Source organism: Ranitomeya imitator, chromosome 1, assembly GCF_032444005.1.
Source record: "Ranitomeya imitator isolate aRanImi1 chromosome 1, aRanImi1.pri, whole genome shotgun sequence".
NCBI classification, from domain to species: domain Eukaryota; kingdom Metazoa; phylum Chordata; class Amphibia; order Anura; family Dendrobatidae; genus Ranitomeya; species Ranitomeya imitator.
In genome coordinates this window covers 818,351,084-818,364,394 of record NC_091282.1, presented here as the reverse complement: position 1 = coordinate 818,364,394, position 13,311 = coordinate 818,351,084, and positions in this window count along the sequence as shown.

The following is a 13,311-nucleotide window of genomic DNA, read 5'->3' as shown; positions in this document are numbered from 1 at the left end:
GTCCCTGCTTGGTCAGCAGTCATCTTGTTCACATTCATTCCATGATTACTTTTATAATGATTAAATAAAAATTTTGATTGTTTGTACTGGCAATTTATACTGTTGGTATCCTTGTTGTTTATAATAAACTAGCTGTTTTCAGCCATCTAACGCTCGGCATGCTCATTGCTATCTAATTAACGCTGCTGGTGATTAAACGAAAGTAAATAATGACAACATTCAATACCACTTAAGCAGGTGGTAAATTAACTTAAAATGAAGTTAATAACAATAATAATCATTAAAAATCTGAATAATACTAATAATACATTTTATTCACAGTGTAAAATAAAAAACAAACTGGATTCAGTAAGATGTGCGTTTTTTATTCATTCCAGCATCTAAACAAATTTCATAACAAAACATAAATTACTGTATTTTCTGGCGTATAAGACTACTTTTTAACCCTTGAAAATCTTCTCAAAAGTCGGGTATCGTCTTATACGCCAGGTGTCGTCTTATAGGGCAGGTGTGGAGTAATCTGCGGTCGCCGCATATTGTGGGGGGAGCGACCCCAATGACTAGGAGAGTGGGCACCTCAACGGGAAGGTGTAATTGAAGCAGAGAAGGAGATAATAGGATGCAAGGGTGAGCCAGATTAGTGAAAGAGGAGTGTTTTTCTAGGCACAGCACCGCTCTCTGTCTCTTATTTGCATACCCCTGGCATCCCAGACGCTGACAGTTTGCTTCACTTACACCTTCCTGGTGAGGCGCTCCCTCACCTTGTCATCGGGACCACTCCCCCCCCACTATATACTTCGACCGCAGATTGCTCCGCACCCACCCTATAAGACGACACCCGGCATATAAGACAACCCCCGACTTTTGAGAAGATTTTATATTTTAACTGGAAAAGTTGGGGGTCGTCTTATACGCCCAGTCGTCTTATACGCCGGAAAATACGGTAAGTTAAAATTTCTCTGTAAACACAATTAAATGTATAGTCATTTTCGTCATTTTCAAAGATCTTTCCTTGACTTCTACCAGGTACAATTTAATGTGTGGGGTGGGCTTGTGTGTGGTAATGTGGGGGGGCGGGATTATGTGTGGTAATGTGGGGGGATTATGTGTGATAATGAGATGGGAGGCGGGATTATGTGTGGTTATGTGGTGGGGGGTATGTGTGATAATGTGGTGGGGCGGCGGGATTTTGTGTGGTAATGTGGTGGGGGCGGGATTATGTGTGGTAATGTGGTGGGGGCAGGATTATGAGCGGTAATGTGGTTGGGGCGGGATTATGTGTGGTAATGTGGTGGGAGGCGGGATTATGTGTGGTTATGTGGTGGGGTATGTGTGATAATGTGGTGGGGGGGCAGGATTTTGTGTGGTAATGTGGGGGGCAGGATTATGAGTGGTAATGTGGTAGGGGGCGGGATTATGTGGTAATGTGGTTGGGGGGCGGGATTATGTGTGGTAATGTGGTGGGGGGCGGGATTATGTGGTGATGTGGTAGGGAGGTGGGATTATGTGTGGTAATTTGGTGGGTGGCGGGATTATGTGTGGTAATGTGATGGGGGGCGGGATTACGTGTGATGTGGTGGGGCAGGATTATGTGTGGTAATGTGGTGGGAGCCGGGATTATGTGGTGATGTGGTAGGGGGGCGGGATTATATGTGGTAATGTGGTGGGGGGCGGGATTATGTGTGGTAATGTGATGGGGGGGCGGGATTACGTGTTGTAATGTGGGGGGCAGGATTATGAGTGGTAATGTGGTTGGGGGCGGGATTATGTGGTGATGTGGTAGGGGGGCAGGATTATGAGTGGTAATGTGGTAGGGGGCGGGATTATGTGTGGTGATGTGGTGGGGGGCGGGATTATGCGTGGTAATGTGGTGGGGGGCAGGATTATGAGTGGTAATGTGGTTGGGGGTGGGATTATGTGTGATAATGTGGTGGGGGGCGGGATTATGTGGTAGGAAGGCGGGATTATGTGTGGTAATTTGGTGGGTGGCAGGATTATGTGTGGTAATGTGATGGGGGGCGGGATTACGTGTGGTGATGTGGTGGGGCAGGATTATGTGTGGTAATGTGGTGGAAGGCGGGATTATGTGGTGATGTGGTAGGGGGGTGGGATTATGTGTGGTAATGTGGTGGGGGGCGGGATTATGTGGTAATGTGATGGGGGGCGGGATTACATGTGATGAGGGGGTGGGATTATGTGTGGTAATGTGGTGGGGGGTATTATTTGTGGTGATGTGGTGGGGGGCGGGATTATGTGTGGTAATGTGATAGGGGATTATGTGTGGTAATGTGGTGGGGGTGGGATTATGTGTGGTAATGTGATGGGATTATGTGTGGTAATGTGGTGGGGGGGCGGGATTATGTGTGGTGGTGGGGGGCGGGACTATGTGTGGTAATGTGGTGGGGGCAGGATTATGCATGGTAATGTGGTGGGGGGTGGGATTATGTGTGGTAATGTGGTGGGGGGTGGGATTATGTGTGGTGATGTGGTGGGGTGGGATTATGTGAGGTAATATGGTGGAGGGCGGAATTATCTGTGGTAATGTGCTTGGGGGGCGGAATTGTATGGTAATGTTGTGGGAGGTGGGATTATATGTGGTAATGTGGTGGGGGGCAGGATTATGTGTGGTAATGTGATGGGGGATTATGTGTGGTAATGTGGTGGGGGGGCGGGATTATGCGTGATGATGTGGTGAGGGGCAGGACTATGTGTGGTAATGTGGGGGGTGGGATTATGCATGGTAATGTGGTGGGGGGTGGGATTATGTGTGGTAATGTGGTGGGGGGTTGGATTATGTGTGGTAATGTGGTGGGGGGTGGGATTGTATGGTAATGTGGTGGGGGTGCGGGATTATCTGGTGATGTGGTGGGGGGTGGGATTATGCGTGGTGATGTGGGGGGCAGGATTATGCGTGGTGATGTGGTGGGGGCGGGATTATGTGTGGTAATGGAGTGGGGGGATGGGATTATCTGTGGTAATGTGTTGGGGGGCGGGATTATCTATGGTAATGGGGTGGGGGCAGGATTATCTGTGGTGATGTGTTGGGGGTGGGATTATGTGTGGAGATGGGGTGGGATTGTGTGTGGTGATGGGGTGGGTGTTGTGAATTCTGTTATCGAACTCCCTCCTGTGGTCATGAATGGTACTTCGGCGAGTTCTGTCCATGGACTCCCTCTGGTGGCTGTGAGTGGAGCTGCTGCTTCTGAGGTTCCTTCCACAGGTGACGTAGTTTATTCTTTGGCTGGCTGCTCTATTTAACTCCACTCAGATCGTTACTCCATGCCAGCTGTCAATGTTCTTGTACTGGTTCAGTTCGCTCTTGGATCTTTCTGGTGACCTGTCTACTCCAGCAGAAGCTAAGTCCCTGCTAGTTAATTATTTGTTCATTGTTTTTTGTCCAGCTTGCTATCATGATTTTGCTTTGCTAGCTGGAAGCTCTGGGATGCAGAGTGGCACCTCCGCACCGTGAGTCGGTGCGGAGGTCTTTTTGCACACTCTGCGTGGTCTTTTTGTAGTTTTTTGTGCTGACCACAAAGATACCTTTCCTATCCTCAGTCTGTTTAGTAAGTCTGGCCTCCCTTTGCTGAAACCTGTTTCATTTCTGTGTTTGTGACTTTCATCTTAATTCACAGTCAATATATGTGGGGGGCTGCCTTTTCCTTTGGGGAATTTCTCTGAGGCAAGGTAGGCTTTATTTTCTATCTTCAGGGCTAGTTAGCTCTTAGGCTGTGAAGAGGCGTCTAGGTAGAGTTAGTTACGCTCCACGGCTATTTCTAGTTGTGTGATAGGATTAGGGGTTGCGGTCAGCAGAGCTCCCACTTCCCAGAGCTTGTCCTGTGTGAGTTTAACCATCAGGTCGTTCCGGGAGCTCCTAACCACCAGGTCCATAACAGGTGGGGGGTCGGAATTATTTGTGGTGATGTGTTGGGGGGTGGGATTATGTGGTGATGTGGTGGGGGGTGGGATTATGTGTGGTGATGTGGGGGTGGAGCTACTGTGCAGGGGGCGGGATTAGCAAGTGTGATGTGGGGGGAGGGATTATGTGTGGTGGGGGGCGGGATTATGTGTGGTAATGTGGTGGGGGGCGGGATTATCTGTGGTAATGTGGGGGGGGTGGGATTGTGTGATAATGTGGTGGGGGGCGGGATTATCTGTGGTAATGGGGTGGGGGGCCAGATTATGTGTGGTAATTTTGTGTAGGGAGGGATTATGTGTGGTAATATGGTGGGGGGCGGGATTATCTGTGGTAATGTGGTGGGGGGCGGGATTGTGTGGTAATGTGGGGGCGGGATTATCTTTGGTAATGTGGGGGCGGGATTATGCGTGGTCATATGGTGGGGGGGTGGGATTATGTGTGGTGATGTGGTGGTGGGCGGGATTATGCATGGTGATGTGTTGGGGGGGCGGGATTATGCGTGGTGATGGGTGGGGGCGGGATTATGCATGGTGATGGGGTGGGGGTCAGGATTGTGTGGTGATGGGGTGGGGGGGCAGAATTATGTGGTGGGGCGGGATAATGAGTGGTGATATGGAGGGGGCGGAGCTACTGTGCAGGGGGCGGGATTAGTGAGAGTGATGTGGGGGCGGGATTATGTGTAATAATGTGGTGGGGGGCAGGATTATGTGTGGTAATTGGGCCGGGGGGGTGGGATTATGTGGCAATAGGGTGGGGGGGCGGGATTATGTGTGGTAATGGTGTGGGGAGGCGGGTTTTATGGGTGGTGGTGATGGGGTGGGGGGGCGGGATTATGTTTGGTGATGGGGTGGGGGGGCAGGATTATGGGTGGTGATGGGATGGGGGGGCGGGATTATGGGTGGTGATGAGGCGGGATTATGGGTGGTGATGGTGTGGGGGGCGGGATTGTGTATGGTAATGGGTGGGATTATGTGTGGTAATGGGGTGGGGGGCGGGATTATGTGTGGTGATGTGGTGGCGGGCAGGATTATGTGTGGTAATGGGGTGGGGCGTGAGATTATGCGTGATGTGGTGGGGGAGGGATTATGTGTGGTGATGTGGTGGGGGCGGGATTATGTGTGGTAATGGGGTGCGGGATTATGTGTGGTGTTAGGGGGCGGGATTATGTGTGGTGATGTGGGCAAGCGGGATTATGTGTGGTGGTGGGGAGTGGGATTGTGTGGTGATGTGGTGCGGATTGTGTGTGGTAATGTGGTGGGGGGGCAGGATAGTGTGTGTAAATATGGTGGGGGGCAGGATTGTGTGTGGCAATGTGGTTCGGGGTGGGATTGTGTGTGGTAATGTGGTGGTGGGCGGGATAGTGTGTGGTAATATTGTGGGGGGCGGGATTGTGTGTGGCAATGTGGTTCGGGGTGGGATTGTGTGTGGTAATGTGGTGGGGGCGGGATTGTGTGTGGTAATGTGGTGGGGGCGGGATAATGTGTGGCAATGTGGTTCGGGGTGGGATTGAGTGTGGTAATGTGGTGGGGGGTGGGATTATGTGTGGTGATGTGGTGGAAGGCGGAGCTACTGTGCAGGGGGCAGGATTGGCGAGTAATCACGATGCCTCTTATATATATAGATGTTCTACTACATTATCTGCTTGGTGGTATTGCAGTAAACGGAGCTTAGTTGCAGTACCAGCACAGCTTATGAACAAGGGTGGCGCTCTTTCTGATTCAACCCCTGTCATTTTATTAGACAACATGTAACTGAACAGAGGGACAATCTGAGTAAAGCATTCATATCTAAAGTGCAGCGAAAACTACAGTATATATTAATATGTAGTTTTTGTAGAATTTCTTTTGATATAATGGTGCAGCTTTCTGACTACTGCTTCTTGTGAAGATATTCATTGTAAATCTTCAAATATAAAACAATAATATTAGGATATAATTGTTGCATTTATACAAAGAGTTAATGTGTTAATCTGCTTCACTACCCCAAAATCCATCATTCACAGAGCAAGTCATCTCCCCACCCCCATCTTTCTCAGGAGGATGATTAAATTTCTAGAAGAGATTCTGCTGGCAGAGCCTTGGGAGAAGCTTTTAGTTTAATAACTTTGATTCCTCTTCTCTCAGAATCATTATATTATTAGGGGGCAAGGAGCCAGAATAACAATTTATGTGCCTGCCTGCTTTAGTTACCATGCACAATAGAGTGACACCCCTCAGTGTCAATGATGTACCAGAAAGGGGAACTGCTAACAACTTCTTTAAAGCGGTATTCCCATCTCCAAGTTCCTACCCCAATATGTAGTTGGTATAATAATAATAATATTACCAAATACCTCCCATTAGAAATGTAGTATAGTCATTCTAATTCGCCATGTCTCTTTCCTCATTTGCAGGCATTGCAGGACCTTAGGTATCCATAGTTAGCTAGTTGCTAGTGGTCTTAACCATGGATACCTAAGGTCCTGCAATGCCTGTGCATGAGGAAAGAGACACAGCAAATCAGAAAAACTATCCTACATTTGCAATTGAGGGTATTTGCCAATATTATTACTATTACACCTACTACAAATATATGTAGGATAGGATCTTTGAGATGGGAAATGTCCCTTTAAAGAGAATGTGTTTTTAGAAATGAATTAAGGGTTATACATTCTACAAATAAAATCTCGGTGATACCTTCCATTTAAATAGGTATAGCACTTACTTACTTGTTTATGTTGTAGTTTAGAAGTTGTGACTTTCAGCTGTATTCCCTACCGGAACACATATTACCTTTTGGCAACATTCACATTACTTGATCAGTTTTTAATTTATCCCCAACTTCACCTTTTCCTTAGGGTATGTTTCCATGTGGCGTATTACATCAGGATTTGTTGCGGATTGGACTATGCGTACAGACGCAGCGTCCAATCCACAGTGTCCAGATATTACAGCATAGTGGAGAAGATTTTATGAAATCCCATCTCCACTATGTACGCACGGCCGCATCCAGTGGCCCTGCATATCTGGACATGCGGCGCATCTTTATAGACCGCAGCATGTCGATTTTATCTTGCGGAGATGCTCCGTCTCCACAAGATAAATAACCCAGTCTATGGATAGGATGCTGTGATTCCGCCTGTGTTTAATGAACACAGGCGGAATCACCGCGCAGATGAGTCGCCACCCAGGGCAGCGGGGTACCGGGTCCGGTCGCTATTAAAGGGGATGTCAGGATGGCTGCGTCCCGGTCCGTGGCCCTGGGACTCACTGTAAAAGGGGGACGGTCTTTAAAGGGAATTGTGATAAACTCTGTCGTGACGCCACCTGTGGTTCTCGGTCAATAGGGACCGACACTGCTCCCAAGGTGTATGGCGATGATGGTGTATGCCAGTAAATGAGTAAAGGACACAACATTGCAGTCTTTACCTGGTTTACTGAAGATGTAACAGGCCTCAGTCCAGGGTACTGGCAACAGGTACATTAGGTGTCCAGGCAGCACGAAAACAAGTGAAATCCCCTTGGCAAGTCAGGTTGGGAGCCTTCCACTTTGTGCTCACTATAAGTCCCTTGCTGCCTGAAGTGTCCTAACAAGGTCCTGGTTCTTTCCGCTGTCCTGGGACAGTTACCTGTATGATAGGCAGCTTGAGCCGTTCCTTCTGGAGTCTCTGCACAGTGACTCCAGGCTCCAGAATGCTGCTGTACCACAAGCTTAAATTGGACAATATTTGTGTAGTTCTCTGCTCTCCGGTTCTGCTATGGGGCTTGCTGCTCCCCACAGCCTCGTTCTCCCAGTACCCAGTCTCTGCGCTCTGGCTCCTTGTAGGCCCATTCACAGCTTCCTTGAGCCCTATTCTCTCCTCTGTGCTCCTTTCCCTTCACTGGTCTCTCTTGACCAACTCTATCTGTCCACTGTTTCTCTCAGACTGGCTAACTCCTCCTCCAAGCCGCGATGTTTATTCAGGGAAGCTGCCCTAAAACTGGGTTTTGAGCTCCCCCTCCTGGCCTGGATTCAGAAGGTGTTGTGTGTGTGAGGTTACCTGCCAAAGAGATCCCTCTTGTTTCCAGGCATAGCACAAGAGGAAGGCAGCACTACTGTGGTACCCAAACTCCTGGGGTGCCACATTCCCCCCGTTAAATCCAGTACTCCTGGACTGGGAAAAGAAAACATAAACAACAGGTTACAAGGTGCAAAAACATTTTGAAATACATATGAACAGGTTAATAACTTTTTCTTCCCTTACAGGAGGCACTTTTAGCTTGAACGTTGCAAACAAATTTACAAATGTACATCTAGTCTTATACCAGGGTGTCCTTGTTCATATAAAACAGTACCGAAGCGAGGGACCCATCATAAACCCCCAACGTAGGACTTGGGTAGGCTACAAGGCGTATCCAGACCCGGGATTCAGCTGTGCCAGACAGTTTTAGCTTCACGTCTGAAGAAACAGGGCCCTACCCATGCCAGCAAAGTGGGTACAACCAGGGTGCACCTTGAGGGTGCCAACTATGTACAAAAACAGTTTTTGGGTAATCCACTATCCATTACCCCATTGTCCATTTTAAACCTGTAACAAATTTATGCAAACATTTCAAACAGGTAACATCAATTATTGATATTTTTAGTCGCTGTAACGGGCTGGGATTTGACCCTTGGTGCTATGAGTAGACCTACGTGGTTCCTGGTCTAATATGTTTGCTGTTGTTGTTGTGTACTCACTAGTGCCTGTAGTACTTGTAGGAATGCATTGTGTAGGTAAACTGGGTAATTGTCTGCCACTTCTTAGATTCACCATGGGTCTGGCAGATTCACCGATAGCAGAGGGTGGATTCTCTGGTTCCACTGCTGGGGTAACTTTTGCTGCTTGAGCCTGCTGGTATAAAGTCTCTTCTGTTTCAGTATGGTTCTGAGTCACTTCTTCTGGTATTTCCAACTGTGGAAAAATCAAGACAGGTATCACTATGGCTCGGTGTACTGAGTCCAAGACTGGGGAAAATCTCCAAGAACAGTATGGATTTTCTTTTCTTCTTCTTCTGTAGGTTGAGAAGTACTGAGGTCATTTTCCTTGTCTCTCAGTTTATCAGGGCATACTTTAAGGTGATCTCTGGATACCGCAGTTGAAGTTTCTCCTCCATCTTTGCTTATTAGACAGACTTTAATATTGTCAAAGTTTGATGGTAAGATGGTTTATGGTTTTGCTTCCCACTGGTCATCGAGTTTGTGCATTCTCCTTTTATGCTTTAGCACTTGTTCACCTGGTGACAAGGGAATTGCAGGGGCACATTGATTATAGTTTCTCTCTTGTTTTTGTCTCGCATGGGACAAGCTTCTTTCTACACACTCTTGTACTTGGTGGTATTTCTGTTGTCTCTCGGTATCCCAATCTGCATCTGGTGATGTAGTTTCTGGGGTTGGGACTCCCATATCAAGATCAACAGTTAATTTGCTAGATCTTCCTCTCATTAGGTATGCTGGAGTGCAGTTGGTGGAATTCACTGGGATGTGATTGGACAAATCTACCAAGTCTGGCAACTTCTCTGGCCTTAAGTTTCTTTCATGCAAAGGCAAGGTCTTTAGTAAGTCAATTACTATTTGATTAATCTTTTCACACATACTGTTGGTTTGTGGGTGATACGGGGTTATCCTTATTTTCTTGCATCTGTACAGGTTGCAGAACTCTTGAAACACTTCCACTTCAAAGGTTGGGCCTTGATCGGTAAGTACCTTCTCTGGGTATCCGTGTGGTCGACAAAAGTGTTGTTGGAAGGCTTTGGCTGCCGTTTTCTCTGTCTGGTCCTTGACAGGTACTGCTACCAAGAATCTGGAGTAATGGTCCACTCCACAATGGTCAAGGCATAGACGTAGCCTGACAAGCTTGGAGTTAACTTCACTTGGTCTAAGGCCACCAGTTCAAGTGGCTGTTTGGTGACTATGGGCTGTAGGGGAGCCCTCTGACTGTCACGGTCCTTTCTGCGCAGGTTGCACGGGCCACACTCGGCACCACTTTTCAATGGCTTTTCTCATGCCATTCCAGTAGAACCTTCCATGGAATAAGATCTCTAACTTCTTCCATCCGAAGTGTCCTGCTCCATCGTGGTATGCTTCCAGAACCATTGGCGCATCTTGTCTTGGGACCACTATCTGCCAGACAAACTCGTGGGTCGTGGATCAATATCCTTCCGGCACAGCTTACCGTTGTAGATAAACAATCTGCCCTTCTCCTTCCACAGTTGTTGAGTCTCTTGTGGATCATCTGGACCAGGGTGTGAATCTGCTTGCGTCAGCAGCTCTTTGATCAGATGGACCGCGGGGTCACTGTCCTGTGTCGCTGTTCATCCATGGTGGGGCAATGGGTTCAACGTAGCTTCTTGCTTGTCATTACGCCTGTTTCTCACATAATGGGTATATCGAGTCGCTCCGGGGTGATGGAAAGCTGGTAACTCTATCTCTTCAAGTGCTTCTGGATCTTCTTCCGCCTCTGGTAAGTTGGGCATTCTGGACAGCGCACCGGCATTTGCATTCTTGTGCCCTGCATGGTACTTGATGGTGAATTCATAGTTGGACAACCGGGCCATCCATCGCTGCTCCAAGGCACCTAGTTTTTCCGTCTCCAAGTGAGTCAGTGGATTGTTGCCCGTGTAAACTGTGAATCATGCTGAGGCCAGGTAGTGTTTGAGGCGCTCTGTTACCGCCCAGACTATGGTGAGGAATTCCAGCTTGAAGGAACTGTAGTTTTCGGGGGTTCCTTTCAGTGGAACGAAGCTTCCTGCTGGCGTAGGCAATTACTCTTTCCTTGCCTTTCTGTACCTGGGACAACATGGCTCCCAGTCCCACGTTGCTAGCGACCATATACAGCACAAACTGTTGGTCATATTCAGGGTAGGCCAGTACCTCATTTCCTGTGAGAGCCAGCTTCAACCGCGTGAAGGATCCCTCCAGCTTGTCGTTCCAGTCAAAAGGGGTATTTTTATCCTTGTTTTTTTTTGGATTGGCCCACTAACAGGTCTATCTTAGTGAAGTCTTTGATAAATCTTCGGTAGTAGACTACCAACCCGAGGAACTGCCGGACTTCATGGATGTTGCTGGGATTTGGCCAGTCTCTGATCACGGTGACCTTGTCAGGGTCTGATGCCACTCATTCAGAGCTTACCACATGGCCCAGGTACTGCACTTTGGATTTCAACAGGTGACATTTAGATGGTTTTACCTTTAGGCCAAAGATAGATAGAGCTTCAAACACCTCGGCCAGATGTTTCAGGTGGTCTTCATATGTCTTGGAGAAGACAATGACATCGTTCAGGTACAAGACGGTTTCGAAATTCTTGTGCCCGAGACAGCACTCCATCATCCTCTGAAACTTTCCTGGGGCGTTGCACAGTCCGAATGACATGTAGTTGAATTTAGAGAGACTCATCGGTGTTGTGAAAGCCGTCTTTTCTTTATCTGCCTCTGCCACAGGAACCTGCCAGTACTCACTGGTGAGATCCAAGGTGGAAAAGTAGTTGGCAGATTTTAAAGCAGCCATGGTTTCTTCGATTCTGGGCAACAGGTATGCATCCTTATGTGCAATGCGGTTTATCTGCCTATAATCAACACACATCCTCATTGTGCCATCCTTTTTCCTTACAAGGACTAATGGAGCTGCCCAGGGGCAACATCTATCTCTGATTACCCCAGCCTCCTTCATCTCTCGCAACATACTTTTGGCACACTGGTAATGAGCTGGAGGTACAAGCCGGTACCTCTCCTTAATGGGTGGATGACTTCCCGTGGGGATATGATGTTGAACCCCATTTACCTGCCCAAAATCTAGTGGGTTTTGCTGAATACCCGCTCATACTCATGGACCACCCGGTAAGCCCCTTGCTTTTGGTGTGATAGGGTAGAGTCAGTGCCCACGTGTAATTTCTGACACCAATCCTCTATTTGTCCTGCAGAGCCATTGTCCTCCGGTTGTCGTCTGGTTGGACGAAACCAAGGATTCTGTTGCCTGTATTACATTATTATCAACAGTAAACAGTTGGCAAGTGTGGCATATCTGGTTAAGTGAACCTCCTTCTCTCCACAGTTAAGAATACGAACTGGTACCCTCCCCTTGCGGATTCAACCACCCCTCTGGCTGTCAGGATTGTGGGCCTACTATCTGAATACACAGGTTCTACCAGGGCCTGGTAGTCTTTACCTCTAAGTCCTATTGCTGCCCGACACCATATTAACATTTCACTCCTGGGGGGAATTGCAATTGGGATCAGATCACTCACTGTGACACATCCAATTTCTTCACTAGACAGTTCTACCTGTTGTCTCTGCACCAGGGCTCTGATTTCCTTTTGCAAGACTCTCTGCTCTCTGGAACCAGCAGTTTCGTCCACCTGTTGTAACAAGACAATAACCTCGGCAAGACAATTTTCAATGACATCAGTACCAATAGTCATCATAGGGTTACAATCACATCGGTCAATATCAACAATCACCATTTCTTGGGCCTTTAATTATACCTGCCCCACCTTAATGGTGACCTCCTTGTACCCCACCTGTGGCAAAGGCTGACCATTACTGGCAACTATTGTTAAATGGGCCACGGGTAATGTCTGTGTCAGCCCAATAACGTTTATAGAGAATGTAAGGCATAGTTGTAACCTAAGAGCCGGTGTCCAACAAAGCGTTCATCGTGATGAAGTCAATCACAATGGGAAGGACAGGTCGTCCTCTGACGTACTTGGCTCGCCAGTTTTGTGGGCCTGGTCGTCCTACTCCTCGGGGTTGGCCCTCTGCCCCAGGGATCACTCGTTTAACCCCTTCACCCCGAAGCCTGTTTTCAACTTCCTGACCAGGCCATTTTTTTCAATTCTGACCACTGTCAATTTATGAGGTCATAACTCTGAAACACTTCAACGGATCCTGGTGATTCTGAGATTATTTTCTCGTGACATATTGTACTTTATGATAGTGGTAAAGTTTCTTCGATTTGACTTGCGTTTATTTGTGACAAAAATGGAAATTTGGCGAAAATTTTGCAATTTTTAAACTTTTAGTTTTTATGCCCTTAAATTAGAGAGTCATATCACACAAAATAGTTAATAAATAACATTACCCACATGTCTGCTTTACATTAGCACAATTTTGGAAACATAATTTTTTTGATAGGAAGTTATAAGGGTTAAAAGTTCATCGGCGATTTCTCATTTTTACAACAAAATTTGCAAAACCATTTTTTTTAGGGACTACCTCACACTTGAAGTCACTTTGAGTGGTTTATATCACAGAAAATGCCCAAAAGTGACACCATTCTAAAAACTGCACCTCTCAAGGTACTTAAAACCACATTCAAAAAGTTTATTAACCCTTCAGGTGCTTCACAGGAATTTTTGAAATGTTTAAAAAAAATTGAACATTTAACTTTTTTTCACAAAATT